The sequence below is a fragment of the Thunnus albacares genome, chromosome 2 (assembly GCF_914725855.1).
Source record: "Thunnus albacares chromosome 2, fThuAlb1.1, whole genome shotgun sequence".
Taxonomy (NCBI): Eukaryota; Metazoa; Chordata; class Actinopteri; order Scombriformes; family Scombridae; genus Thunnus; species Thunnus albacares.
In genome coordinates this window covers 3,604,701-3,619,446 of record NC_058107.1, presented here as the reverse complement: position 1 = coordinate 3,619,446, position 14,746 = coordinate 3,604,701, and the positions used below count along the sequence as shown (strand labels likewise).

General features: G+C 38.9%; 1 long non-coding RNA gene across 1 annotated transcript; it reads left to right on the top strand.

Moving 5' to 3' along the window:
* Nucleotides 1-5,112: 5,112 nt before the first annotated feature.
* On the top strand, nt 5,113-8,470 carry LOC122971227. The gene is made up of 3 exons (XR_006399433.1): nt 5,113-5,589; nt 7,650-7,708; nt 7,834-8,470. It is a non-coding gene; the product is annotated as an uncharacterized LOC122971227 (long non-coding RNA).
* Nucleotides 8,471-14,746: the final 6,276 nt, after the last annotated feature.

Here is a 14,746-nt window from a genome sequence, read left to right as displayed (position 1 = left end):
TATTGGTTGCTTGGCCTGTAGTTGTGGTCTCAGGTGTGACCATGTTAGCAACAATCAGTTGTAGTCAGTCACATCTCTGAACAAGCCCTGGTATGTTAAAGAATAATAGATGACTTAGCTTGCTTGTTCAGTTAAATGTACCTCATGGAGTTGACCACCAGTAGTTCTGCAGAGCAGTGATTGAATGACAGGATCCCTGTAATATTTGTATGTTCTAACAGTGCATGCATAACAACTGAGATGATTGCCAGAAGCATAGGGGTCATTGATGCAGGGTTAGCGTTGACAGTGTGTGTCAGTACTGTGTTCATAAAAGATATATCTGGAGACAAAGATCTCTCAGTTGATTATGCTAGCTTGTTACTGCTGCGATAGCTGTTCCTTCAGTGTCACTGCAGTAGGTCATTGTGGAGAATGTTGTAAATTACAGTAAGCTAACAGTATGCTTTAGAGAACCTACCTAGGGACAGACATAGTGACATGTACAAATGAGGATATCAGTGCACACTTTTGGACGGTAATGTAAGGATGAAGAATGAAAAAAAGAGAGCTCTCGAGATAGAAGTTCAAACCCAGCCTGCTTTCCCATCTCTGCACATAGTTGGATAAAGGTTGTGCTTGTCAGATTATCTGTTTCAGAGAGTTACAGAAACTGACAGCCCACAAGATTCCACCATTAGAATCTAGTGCTTTTCATTTTGTCTGAAGCAAACTAGTATTTTCATATGAAACACACATTCAGGTTATTTAATCTGAACAGTTTCAGTTGGACTTCCAGAAAAAAATACTATATTATCATTGTCATATCCGTTCCCATTTATAGAAGATTTGATACATATCACAACCTGCACCACTAGAGTGCAGCTTTCTAAACATGAAAAAAAGGCTTTGCAAATGTTTTATGAGGTAGGAAATGTGAAGGTTTAAGGACACACATAATGCAATTACAATGAAAACTTTAACTTAGTATTCAAATTAATGGCATTAGTTTTATTGGGCTGTTTAGCTGTGTACTGTAGAGGTAAGTCAAGCTGTTTTTATATACAGACCCATGTTCCCGACTGCATCCAGTTTACATCTTACTGTAGAGAGTTTTAATTCGCTCTCTGGCTGGCTCCAGACTTGGCTCCAAATACTGATGATTTAACAGGACTGATATAAAGTACAGTATATCAAATCAGTGTGGGGACGTGGGAGCTTGCAAGCCACCATAACTCTATTCCTCAGACTGCCAGAATATACCAGAGAAGAAGAATGCTGGCCTTTAAAAGCTCCTGTACGTCATGTGGCCAGACTTCTGTATTAACAAGCTTGTAGAGGTCTGAAGAAATTCAAGCGCAACAGTTGGAGAAGCAGGAGGACAGTGGCCTTTTGTTACTCTTCAATGCAATTACAGAGATGGAGAACATGATTGTAGAGGCAGATCAAGGCTTCTGTTTTCAAATTCTCAGCCAGGTGAATGGCTCCCTCAGGATTTTCCAAGTTCCTGTTATCCCAATTTTTTTGGACCGTTAATATTTTCTGGAGCCCTTTTATCTACTGCATACAAGTCAGTCTGTTGATGAGACTGTTCTCAGACAGGCTGAAATGGGATCAGGCCATTGTTTATACAAAGGTAATACAACACAAAGGATGAGATGCTGTAGTACAGCACCAGTAGCAGGTGGTGGTTGCATAGCAGCAGCTCATATTTCTGTCAGCTTGACTGGCTGCTACACACTACAGCATCTAATCAGGTGTCAGGATTTCTTTAAATAGCATGATGGCATCAAATGGCTCCTCAGCGAACTAAATTTTGTGCACTTGAAAAAGACGAAAATAGTATTAAATAGTATTAAAATAGCATTTATAATCAGAGTCCTTTGACCTTGCTATTTAGTTCTTCTTCTGTATCTAATAAAAAAAAAAACCAAAAGAAAACACAAAAGAAAACCAAAACTGTATAACCTGAGCAGCTTAAATTCCCAGGTAAGTAAAAAAAATCTCAGAGATCTCAATCAAAATGATACTTTGTCATCAGATAAAGTTGAATTGGTTTTAAAAATGTCAAGTGTTTTGCTCCTTTGGGATGATTAAGTTGATTGATTTAAAAGTAGGTGGTTGATAGTAATACAAGAATATTCTGGTGTGTTCAGCGTGCTACATCAACATATTTTACACAAACTGAAAATTGAACTATTGGTTATAGAACAAAAAAACAACAAAACTTTTTCTATACTATTCTGGGCCACCACAAAAATTATTTTAGCACCAGATGTATGATGTTCTGCCCTAGCTTTCCCCCTGCTTGGGGCTACATACAGTACAAGGAGGATCATCACCACCAATTCTGGTCTGTTTGCAATGTGATATGTAGCCATTTTGTTTAAGTGTGTCCTCTGGTTTCCTGGAGACAGACAATGACATGATCCTTCACTGGTCCTTCCACTCTGAAGCCTAGCACTTATTCCTGCTTTATCTTCTGCAAGGTTTCAGCCTGGGAACTGCTTCTCAATCCTACTAGGAGATCTTCAGACACTTGAAGAAGGAGCACCCGTTCATTTAGGCGTGGGGCATTGTAATGCTTTTTCTGAGGCAGATCTTATGCCGACTTGTTTGAATCGAGTTTAGCTGAACCTGTTCTAAACTGCAGCAAAAGGGGTCAGTAAGGTTCAAATGACGGGCTTGTTGATTTGTTGCACAGCAACAGCTCCGGACCTCCTTCTGTGTTTATTCTGAGCAACTGCAGCCACAGTACTGCTGTGGGCTTAGGTGCTGGCAGATTAGGGTGGTCTGTACAGGGCCATTTCTGTAACTTTCTGACACCGATGAGCTGACATTCACACCCACTCCATGCAGTGATTAGTCAGCTGTGTGAAGGTGAGGAAGAAGCCAGGGTTTGAACTTCTCTCCCTAGCTCTCCTTTTTCATTCACAACACAACTATTCCTGTGACTTTTTGTGTGAGTGCAACACTATGACTGCCTTCCAGGAGAGACTGTCTGCAATGATAGAGGTTTTAGGTCTATCTACCAATGTAAAGCAGTATTATAATAATAAATTTAATATAATAATAGATTTTTTAGTTTATATAGCGATCATGTTAGCTAAGAGTTGGCTATTTAGACATCCAGCAGGCACAGAGCAATGTTATCGTTCAGTTGTGTTTTTGTCCACTTGACCTGGCTCTTTAGCTTCTCTCTAACTTTGTGTGTCTGCTGTTTGGTGCTGGGCATGAAGAGCACAGTGGGTTTATCCAAAAAAAAAAAAAACAGCTGCTGCTGGAAACTAGATTGATGAGAGCTGTGAGACCTGAACTGTAAAGTTGTGGACTTTTTACCTTTCACATTACACATTCAGTCATTTGACCCATTGTTCATAATTGGTGCAGCTTTAAATGAGGAAGAGATAGACAGATTATACATTTAAGGAACATCAATTCAGTTTAATTTACTTCACCAGGACAATCCACAGATCTGTCGGCTACTGTTTTCTAGGGAGTCCTAGGTACATATAATTAATATTTATTTAACCAAGATAGAATATTGGGCAAACCATTGATTGACAATGTGCCTTGATGTGGTGTGAGTACACAGTGTCTTCAAGTTTCATGTTAGGGGTTCTCCACCAATTTTTACCCCCAAAGATCAGTTTTCTAGTCATTACTACTACTCACCCTGTTAAAACATTTGTAAAATGTCCTTTGTACCTCTGGATGAGCCAAGTCAAACAAAATGCTTGATTATCACTGAAGGGTCCATGATAGTTGTAAGCAGTACAGGGCTCATGGGTGGGTCAAATGTTCTTTTTTCACATTAGGAATCATTGGAGTGCACAAGGAGGCTAGTCACCAGTGGCCTCACTGTCGGTCCGACTCTTCTATATTTGCCTGCTCCTCACAATAAACTCAATTCATGGGCTGCTCTACAGTGCAGAGGGGTTATGGAGGACAGGTGAAATTTGAATACGAAACCCCTGCCCCCTCCTCTCTATCTGCAGGTATACAATGAACAATAAGCATCATTCTTTCTCCGTGGTCTGGTATTTTGGGTAGGGTCCAAGTTGAGCTGTTTGGGTTTTTTCTTTTCCCCGGCTCATTAAGACCTCTTTCTCAAAAGAAGTGCTGTGTCATCTTCCAAGTCTAGTAAATTTATGATTCCATTTCAGCAAAAATTTTGTCTAGATCTTTATCCCCACCTGGTTGTTCATAGTCTTTAATTTGTTTTCTAGAGGTTTTTGGCTTAAAAAATGCATCAAGAAGGGCCTTCCCCCACTTGAAGCAATTACATTATGGCTCACTGTTACCAAGATTGTTTGTTATGCAAAGATGAAATCATTGGCTGAACGCCTGGTGGACTTTCTCAAGCCAGTTGGCAAGCTGATTGCTGTCGACGGTATGATCAAACAGATATCAGACAGGATATTGTATCTATGTTCCTTCACAGACTGTCCAATCTGACATTTACCTTGTTTTTAACAGTTGACAGTTTTAATGTCAAAGATCTAAAGAACATCTAAAAAAACCCTTCTCAAACCACTACAGCAATCTGCTCTTCATTGGACATTGTATCAAATGTCCAATAAGTCCTCCAAATTAAACAATAAAATTGTTGAAGAGTAACAAAGAATAGCTTTGCATAAGTAATTGTTATTCTTCAACTTTTGGGTAGCAGTGTGGTATGTCAACGGGGTGTCAAGGACATCGAGTATATAAGGGATATTACCAGCATTAGACCAGTGAAATATTTAGCTTTGCAGTCATACTCAATGATCTCAGCAGTGAGCAGATTACAGTTTGTACAGGTACAGTAAGCCCCAAGAGGACTTCATGTCCATCATCACCTGCACTGTTTCAACTACACTTAGCAACAGTATTTGTGAATTTTTAACACTGTTTAAGGTTACAATGATGCTATTTCAATTTCTGGCAGTTAGCTGCAATCGAAATGGAAGTTGAGTATATGGGAGGAGGTAAGAGCTTTTGTCAATGTCTGACTCAGACTTGCCAGGCCGTCATATTTTCTGGAGTCAGTGCAGTTAGTGCAGAAGGACATGTGCCAAACTCAAAAGAATCTGTAGAAAAGATTCACTCCTTCATATTTTACTGCACTATTTAAGGATTGACACTAAAGCAGTGGAATTAGCCTTAAACTATCTTTTTTCTGAGGTGAAAATTGATGTGAATCCAAGTCAACTTTCCCTCCTATCCACCATTATCCATCCACTTTAAAATTACACACTACACACCCAGCTTATGGCAGTGATCCATTTTATTCATTTCAATTTGTACTCAGGTGTCAACATATATGAGCTGGTTCTATGTATGAATCATTAAGGGAAGCTACAGTATAAGCCTCCAGCCTTGATCTGTGTGTTCTTGGAGTGCACATGGCTCAACCCTCACAGAGGTCGGGCTCAGTCAAGGGCCTCTTAGCACATATCCAAGTACAGACTCTGCCTGCTGTCATCAGCCCTGCCTACTTCCTGTGGTGATGACTCCTCATGTGTTGATGGACTTCTGAGTGAACAGCCTGTCTTTGTTTCTGTGGGGTAAACCAGGATCTAACTGCAGGTTTAAGAATCCAGAGATTGTGTGGGGGATGGGGAGGAGGTAAATAAGTCTGCCCTTTCTTTTTGTGAATGTATGGTGAGAGGTGAGCAGTGTTTATCTGAGATAAGGCACGCCTCAAACCTGCAAACCTGAAGGAAATAATAGCAAAATGTATCATTGGCTGTATAACTGTTTGTTATGTGAAAATAAGGAATAGTGTTCAGAGATTTGGTGTGTGGCAAGACCTGGAATCTGTGTTCTATCCTGCACTTTGGCTGCATTTGCCTCAGGAAAATACTTTCAACATTATACAGAAGTGAACAAAATTAGTTGCAGCATTCCAGTGAAGCAGCTTGTTCCCAGTAATTTCATTTTCTTGATCTCTTTCTCTCTATTTCTGCCTCTGGCTCCCTCACACTTCTCCCCTTAAGTCTCTGTTGCCGTGCCACTCTCACCTCAATGCAAATATCTGCCTGAGCACACAACCTGAGCAAACAAATAAGCATGCTTTTGCAAGCCTGAGACATCAGGAGTGTTCAGATAACTGTTCAGTTTTAAAACACCTTATCCTTCACATCTGCCGCATTCATTTGAATTTATTTGGATAATAGCTTGCTACAGATACATTCAGCCTGTGTGCTGACATTGAGAAAATGTCTTTAATTTCACACAAATATCTAATTTCACTGCCTGGACTGCAGGACTATGCGGTGGCCTAACCCTTTCTTTCACCCACTGCAAGCCAGTCACTTGTTGCTGAATCGTCCTAACAGATATGGACCTCATGTTTTCATTAGCTTGAAAAGCCAGCTTTATAACTGATGGCTAGTGAAAAAACTGCCCATGGAGCACAGTTCTCTAAGCATAATGGAGGCCTTGTCTGTGCAGACAGCCACTGGTTCCAACCAACACCTCACTACATGAGGTAATTGCCTGGAATAACAGAGAGCACTGTATGTGATAACTTTTCTCACACACTCCTCGCTTTGCTGCTGGGCACTTAGAAATTTATACAATATAAAATGAAATGCTTTTGCAAAAAACATTGATTTAATGATGAGGTTAGATACCTTTTTAAGAAATGTAAAAATATATTTATACCAAACACTAAGAAAAAACTAACTCAGTGTCAAGGTTATGTAGCTTCACGGATTATATCAAAGTCAATCACAGGTTTATCTTCAACATTTAAATGCCAGTCAGCTGGTTGGTCATTGACACCCCCCCCCCCCCCCCCCCCGCCGCTAATCACTGTATCCCCACAAATGCTCCTATATTGTAACACTTACGGTAAAAAGACATTTCCTTTTGAGTAAAGGCAAATGAGGTGCTCCCAAAGTTTATTTAGGCTATGAATATCATTTTCACAACAGCATGGCATGTTCTTGTTTTTGCAAAGGTGAAGCAGTAGGAAAGAAATGTTTTTTTTCCTGATTTATCGTTAAAAACGGATTTAGGGCATGGCTGCTTACAACACAAGGACAACGTTAACATTCCTATTGCCTGCTTGTTGTTACTCAGCCACAGAAGTGTTACTGTCCTGTAAAGTTTTGGGTAATTGAATAAAAAACGCTTGTATCTAATCCCATAAACACAAGTTAGCTGCTTTGTTGTTTGGAATTATACCACCATCCTGTGGTGCAAGCAAGCTATAGTTAGTCCGCAAAAGTTAAAGGAGAGTCTCTGGTGTATCTACCTCGACACATACACACTAACACACACACACACACACACTTTTTGGCCCCCCGAACTACTGAAATGAATCCAGCGCCCCTGCTGCTGCTTGCTGTAGATATTCATGGTCCCCAGAGGATGAAGCTGTTGACCCCTCAGCTTTGGTTAAATGAGTGAAGGCTGGCACAGTGTCATTTGAACATGTGTGAATGCAAAGATGTCCCTGAAGACCACAAAAGTCTTCCATCGTAGAGGATAAATGCTTGAATTGTGATAATGGTGCTCACTTTCAGACACTTTCAGACAGTCTCCCCTGTTGCACTCATTTGTACACGTAAAACAGAAGTAGCTGTGTGAAGAAAGAAACAGAAGGCTTGAGAGAAATGTTCAAACCAACTGCTGTGTGAACTGTGTGTGCTTGTTGAATTGTCAGTTTCTGTGTTCAGGTGCTGATGGACAATCCAAGAAGCACTTAGTTTGAAGAGACTGATGGATCAAGATCAAGGTCAGCACGTTTGCTTCAATCCACCTGTTTTTTTTTCCTTTCGCATTTTCAATTAGCATATTTACTATATGGTTTTTCACAGTTTGAGGTTTGACTGGAACTTTTTTTATTTCATTTTGTTGCAGCCTTTTCCCCTGCGATGCTTTGATGGCATCTGACCGAAAAATTAGCACCGACAGCTTTTGGTGACAGTGGATGGTGGATGGAAACACGCATTAATTTGATTTTTTGTTTTTTCTGGCAATTGGATTCAAATTTGTGTTACATCTGGACAGTCAAGAACTCTTAAATGTACAACTTCTAGAAGACATTCAGTCATTTCTACTATCGTAATGGTAGTGATAACAACTGATAATGGCCATTTAATGGGATGATAACATCCAAAACAGGTGAAATATAAGTGTCTTCAGCATTGAATTGATTTGATGTCAGACTGATGTTACACAATGTTATTTTTATTCTGGGTGAACTAAATTTAATCTCAATGCGACCATATAAATCATGAAGCACAGTGAGTGTTTGTGGGAAAGAGAGACACAATAGAATATTTGATTCTCACCATGTGGGAACACAGCAGTGAGTGAGACAGAGGCTGTAAACATGTTTACATGCAAGCTATATTTACAACATGAGGTTTGAATTCCTGGATTGTTGAGGAAAGTGAACTGAACTAAGTGGTAGTGACAGAATACTTTCCTAACCATTCAAAGTTACACTTCAATTAAATGCCTCACCCAAATGTGTATAAAATGGGCAGCAGTATTTGCTTACTCGTGTTAATCATTATTTAACCCCAGATAAAGTGAGAGCAGTTAGATATCACTGCAACTCCACCTGTAACCACTGAACACAGCCCTCACAGGTGATTGCTTGACTCAGTGACACAGTATCAGAGCCCATTGTTTGTCAAATTGATTAGTAGATCTTTAAATGCAGAGTAATAATACTGACTTTATCTCAGTAGATGTATGTTGGTTCAAAGTTCCTGTATATACCACATCACCTGTGACGGGACTATTCTGAGCTACTTTACTTTAGTATTTCCATCACTTTTACTCTTTCAGGAGGGTCAGAAATATTGTACTTTTTAAACCACTACATTACATTTACTTGACATCTATAAGGTTGAAGATCAGATTTCAATGCAAAACATATGATCATCTTGTCCAATATGATGCAAAGTACAGTATACTGTATAAGGTAGTTAAAACTAGCTAAAACTTGACTCAATATATAATATAATGTAATGTAATATAATTTAACATAATATCATAAATTATATGGGTGACACGGTGGTGCAGTGGTTAGTACTGTGGCCTTACAGTAAGAGGGTTCTGCTTGGGTTCTTCTGTGTAGAGTTTGTATGTTCTCCATGTGTCTCTCCAGCTTGCTCCAACAGACCAAAAACATACAGGTTAGGTTAATTGGTGACTCTAAATTGCCCGTAGGTGTGGAGTGTGAGTGTGTACCCTGCCTCTCGCCCAATGTCAGCTGAGATTGGCTCCAAATGGAATACAGGAAACATAAAAACACAGTAAGATTTACAACATGAAAAATATAAAAGGTAATTGAATCGAGTAAAGACTGAATAGTTTGTACCCCCTGTGCTTGTTATTATTTCAAAGAACAGATAGCAAAGTTACACTTTTCACAGTAAACTCTTGCTGACAAGGCGAGGGCTGAAGCTGATAATAACACAACTTAAGTTTTGATAGAAAGCCACTTTACAATTCACCCTAAATGAAATCAGGGGAGAAATTGTGTTTGTAATGTTTTCCTTTTGGCCCCAAATTTGATCTCAAGAAAAGTGGCCTGTCTCGTTTAACCAATTCAATGGCAAACTGCACATTAGCACATTGACATTTCTCGTGTTAGGGTAGATTTTGGTCTGGTGACACAGGAGGAAAGGTCAGATGGTCAATAACATCACAAAGCATCAACGTGTGGAGGCCAGGAGTATCCACAGCAGCTTTCATGGCAGTTTGTATGGCCAGTGCTAGGCCAGACAGACAATTAAAAAGTACAATATTTACCTCTACATTGTAGTGGAGCAGAAGTATAAAGATGCTTGAAATGGAAGTACTAAACTACAAGTACCTCAAAATTGTTCTTAAGTACAGTAATAGTCTAAAGTACATTGAATATATTGATTTTTAATAGCACCTGCTGGCAGCCTCTTCCAGTCCAGTCTGTTGTCGTGATGGACTCCTGATATTTACATCCCTCCACCACTTCCACCTCCTCCCCAAGAATGAAGAAGGGATTTGTTATAGTCCTGGTTCTCCTAAATATCCACCACCATCTCCTTGTTCCACATTCAGGTCTAGGTGGTTCAAATCCACCTGGTCTCTCCCTGATATATCCAACAACTGTGGAGTCATCTGAAAACTTCTGCAGGTGGAAGTTTTAGATTGCAGATATACCGTAAATAATCTGTATAATACCCAGAGTTGGATTACAGCTGGTTTATGGTCCATACCCACATGCTTGAGCTCAACTACACCATTCATGTTCATTTTTCTTCGAAATTTCTTTTCTGACATCTGCTCCATTATTACAGCACTGCCACAAGCCAAGTTAATCTGAGTTTGAGTGGACAGTGCCACCTACTGGTACTGAAGAACCTGTGATCTTAACAGATGAGTACAAATCTCATTCTAAAGAAGGATCTCATTTAAATCATTGCAGTTTAAGACAAAAACAAATAGGAGTTATTAGGTGATTGAGTGGTTTAGAGTCTTCTGTCCAAAAGAAGGGGAATAACCCCCGAAAATGAAACGTCCAGACTGTCTTGAAACACTCACTCCAGACAGTTGTGAAATAAAGTAATGGATGCTATATTAAAGTGCCATGTCTCAGATTTAATTTGAGTAGGTTTATATCAGTATTGAAAGGACTGTGTGGGAGATATAGCCCTTTTAACACAAGCCCATGTACCCAAAGGGGTTTAACATTAATTGGACACTTGGTTATTAAATGTTTGTTGGGCAGTTGTGTGTTGTTTCAATGTTAGTTCAGCACAAAAGAGCTCATATATGGCTCAGAGTTGATTGAGAGTTGTCATTTAGATTGAGGTGGAGTTGTCTGTCAATATGAAGAGTGAAGAGGTGACCATGCAAGTGAAGACGATAATAATGAGGCTGACAAAAAGCACAAATCTATCAGATATCAAAGTTGGCAAGTATGGTTGCCAATGAAACTGGCACACTAGCATTTATTGATGATTTCATTCCTTACAGAAGCAACAGGATGAATGCAGAGGTATACAGGAGCCTTCAGTGTGCTCACATTCAGCCAAATGCATCAAGACTCATTGGACCCCATTTCATGATTCAGCAGGACAACCATCAAAGCAACCAAAGAGCTTTTCAGGGTCAAGAGGTGGAATATCCTCAGCTGGCCAAGTCAGTCACCTGATCTCCATCCCACTGAGCTGCATTCCACCTGCTGAAGAGCAGACTAAAGGCAGAGACCCCACAACAATCAAGAGCTGACGGTGTCTGCAGTGAAGGCCTGGGAGAGCATCACCAGGGAGGTGATGTCTATGAGTCCAAAGGCTTCAGCCAGTCATTGATTGCAAAGGATTTAACATTAAATATTAAATATCATGATTTTTTTTTTACTTCATGTGTATCTGTTCAATTACTTTTGAGTTTGGGTACTATGTGTTAAAAGGGATATATCTCCCACACAGTTCTTTGTATATTGATGTGAACATACTCAAATTAAAGTGGAGATTTGGCACTTTAATGTATTATTCATTACTTTATTTCAAATTGAGTGTGCTGAAGCACAGAGCCTGAAGGACAAAACTTGTGTAACTAATAACTAATAAATACTTACTGTCTGGACTGTAACAAGTAAAATAACCCCCATCAAGAAAAGAGAAGACAAGAAATAAAATAAAATGGATAAAACTAAATGAAAGACAATAAAATAACCTACTAAATAAAAAAACAACAACAAAATCCTCCTTCCCTCTATACCATATGTTTCAGGTCACTCTCTACTGTCAAATGTAATATACTGTAACTGTAATAAAGGCAAAAATGACAAATAGGGGGAAAAATGAAGGGAGAGACATATTTAGAACTTGTGTAGCTATCTGAGCGGAGATAGAAAGAGACAAATATAAAAAACATTGGGAAGTAGACTGACCTTACCTAGAAGTCAGTGTATTCACTGCAGGTCATATCCACAGTATTTTACTTAACAGCTACACTGTGTGAGAAGATCAAATGTTGTTTCAATCCAGACGCAGTTCACTGCTTGCTCACATGGTTGTTGCAGTTTGGGTTTATGAGTGAGATATGTCGATGCTGAAGCTGCACCTGAATTCTGTTTCAGCAGACAACAGACTGTAATTTATTCAGATTAAATACAGCACAGATGTTAGGTTTGATTGGTGTGTTTTCATTCCTTCCAGATCATAGTTGTTTTTAAATATTTCTGAAGAAAGGAGCTCAGTCCCCTGTCAGCTTTTCAGGCAACAGCCTTTGGAAGGATACAGGATGCAGGTTTTGTCCTCTGAAATGGCTTGCTGCAATAAAACCCCGGAACTGATTTTATTGGATTGAGGCCTTTATTTGGGAGGGGTGCAGTGTGGCTTTGTCTAGAGTGAGGGGCCCCTTGCCCTGCAGCTTCGGCCCTCATTTCCTCTTCTAAAGGCTCCACTACCCATTTGCCTTTCTTCCCAGGGAAGTGAGACATAATTATTAATTTTTTATCCATTTGTTTTTGTTTAGACTTAAGACTGGGGTTTAGACTTAGGTTTGCAGAACACGGAATCACTCACAGAGGCATGGGTACAGGTGTCAACTGTGCATGTCACTGAGGTCCTCTGGTGGACCAAATTGACAGTACAGGATCTGTACTTTGAGGTACCAAATTATTACTCACACTTGTACAGTCTAACCAAAAAGACCATCAGACAAAACGGCAATTTTTTCTGAATCCTCTTTTGTTCAGCTTTTGCCACTGACACTGTCAGAGGTGCTCAGTCAACTCTATGGTCATGGTGGAGATCATAGTGAGGGGTAGTACTGAATTTATTTTCTCTTGGTCCTTGAATACCACAAATCTGATCAAGAAGAAGAAGAAGAAGCAGAGGATGCCATTCCTCAGAAGAATGAAGCAAGCAAGCCTCCTCCTCCTATCCTCACCACCTTCTACTGGGGCACTGTAAACAGTTCCCACACCACGTATATCATCACCTGGTGTGGGAACTGTAACACCAGACTGCAACACCTTACAGACCTTTGCCTTCACAAAGCCAACGTGTTAAATGACATGACACAGACTGTTTGACTCCCTGACCTCATTTTGGCAGGAGATATCATAGAAGCCAGGACGTGTAACAGCTTCTTCTCCCAGGCAGTAAACACCATGCAACCACCCAGCATTCATTCATCTGAACCTCAGCTAGACACTGATATGCATACGTATACACAGTGTGGCTTAAGTATGCATATATACTGTATGTATGTTGTTATATTGTTAACTCTGTTTTTACGCTGACATTTCTACCTTATTTGAATGAATTTGGGTTTCTTTTACTGCACTTCTATTTATTTATGCACTACAAACTTTTTCTTTTTATTTATGTTATTACCTAGCCCTGTGAAGATTAACATCTCATTCTGCTGTAAGTGTATTTTTATGTGGATATGATTGGAATGAAATAAACTTGAAACTATTGGATTTCATTAAATTGAAATGTATCTATAATATTATGTCCTCCTCACTGCAACATTTCAAAGGGAAATATTGTAATTTGTGGGATACATTAATCTGTTGCACATCATAATACTTCACATTCAATGAAATAATATATAGTTTAGCTAAGCAACAGTATATCAAGTTACACTCTGCTGTGAAATTTACAATGAAATATTCTTATATTTGTTCTTCTCTCTACTGAATGAAGGATTTATCACTACTCTTAATAATGTGAAGAATCTGGATTATTCTAACACAGATCAACCAAACAGCTGTAAGCACTTGACATGAAAATGTAAAATGTAGTATCTGTAAGGACAGTTTCAGTTTTTTCAGTTTTATTGACAAAGAGAGTGAAGATGTCAGATCAAATAGCTTAGTCCCAGAAAACTTGATTAGATGAGATTAAGATTAAGGACATGATGAAAGGGGAGGGCAGTGTCTCTCATTGAGCCTCATCCATCTTTCATCTGAGCTGTTTGCATTTGCATTTATTTTTTTTAAGAATTATTTTTTTTAGAATCATTATAATAAAGTACAATGCAAAAGTCTTGGGTCACTTGGGAAAATGATGTTTCAGCCCGATGAAGAGAGGAAACCTGATGTCAGTAATTGCTTCAGGTAAAAAATACTGAGTGGTTGAGTTTGGAACAATTTTTGACACTTTTCTTACTATCAACAGTTGTGTTATTTCTCCTTAACTCCTTAAATAGCACTTAAAGGTGACTAAGACAAAGTCTTACATTTTTGATTACGATTTTTTTACGCACAACCACACATGAAAATGTTTAGCTTTGAAAATAATTTAAAAATAAATAATTTAAATGCTACTTTGTGATCTTTGAGATCTCTTCAATCTCCTGATTTTCCTTTAAAGTTCCCCTTAAGTTTATTCATTATTATTTTAACAAAACAAGAAACCCAAACTGTATGACAATATTATATATTCATTCTGTACTGAGTCTGTGAGATACTTACACTGAATTAAATATTCAGACACTATGTTTGTTTGTGGCTGCATCATAAATGGAAACAGAATCAGAGTGGAAACACTCTAAATGTGCATCATTTTAGATATATGTGGTATCTTTGCTAATATGGAACATGTAGCAAAACATTTAAAATGAAGTTTTGTGCATTTATGAATTGTTTGAGTTTGTAAACATGGTCGATATCATATAATAATCAACAACACCCCCAAAAGTTGTGAATAAAACAATTAAGACGATGAGGATGATGATGATGATGATGTGAAGTCAGTCACTGTCACAACAGTCAGACTAGAGATGTGCGGAGCTGTAGAGGGTTAGATAGGATTAT